Source organism: Arachis duranensis, chromosome 3 (genome assembly GCF_000817695.3).
Source record: "Arachis duranensis cultivar V14167 chromosome 3, aradu.V14167.gnm2.J7QH, whole genome shotgun sequence".
Classification (NCBI taxonomy): Eukaryota; Viridiplantae; Streptophyta; class Magnoliopsida; order Fabales; family Fabaceae; genus Arachis; species Arachis duranensis.
The window spans coordinates 61,328,628-61,329,572 of NC_029774.3; positions in this window are offsets into that span (position 1 = coordinate 61,328,628).

Genomic DNA, 945 nt, shown 5'->3' on the forward strand with positions numbered 1-945 from the left:
GACATGTTACTGAGGATCTGAAAAATCATAAAAATGATTCTTGAAGCAAGAAAAAGCAATGAAAAAAAAAATTTCGAAAAAAAAAAGAGAAAAAGAAAGAGAAAGAAAAAGAAAAGAAATAAAGTTGTGATCCAAGGCAAAAAGAGTGTGCTTAAGAACCCTGGACACCTCTAGTTGGGGACTCTAGCAAAGCTGAGTCACAATCTGAAAAGGTTCACCCAATTATGTGTCTGTGGCATGTATGTATCCGGTGGTAATACTGGAAGACAGAGTGCTTTGGGCCACAGCCAAGACTCAATAAGTAGCTTTGTTTAAGAATCATCATACTTTACTAGGAGAATCATTAACACTATCTGGATTCTAAGTTCCTAAAGAAGCCAATCATTCTAAATTTCAAAGGATAGAGTGAGATGTCAAAACTGTTCAGAGGCAAAAAGCTAAAAGCCCCGGTCATCTAATTAATACTGATCTTCATAGATGTTTTTGGAATTCATTGCATATTCTATTCTTTTTATCTTATTTGATTCTCAGTTGCTTGAGGACAAGCAACAATTTATGTTTGGTGTTGTGATGAGCGGATAATTTGTACGTTTTTGGCATTGTTTTTAGTATGTTTTTAGTATGATCTAGTTAGTTTTTAGTATATTTTTATTAGTTTTTAGTTAAAATTCACTTTTCTGGACTTTACTATGAGTTTGTGTGTTTTTCTGTGATTTCAGGTATTTTCTGGCTGAAATTGAGGGACCTGAGCAAAAATCTGATTCAGAGACCAAAAAGGACTGCAGATGCTGTTGGATTCTGACCTCCCTGCACTCGAAGTAAATTTTCTGGAGCTACAGAAGCTTAATTGGCGCGCTCTCAATGGCGTTGGAAAGTAGACATCCTGAGCTTTCTAGCAATATATGATACTCTATACTTTGCTCAAGATTTGATGGCCCAAACCGG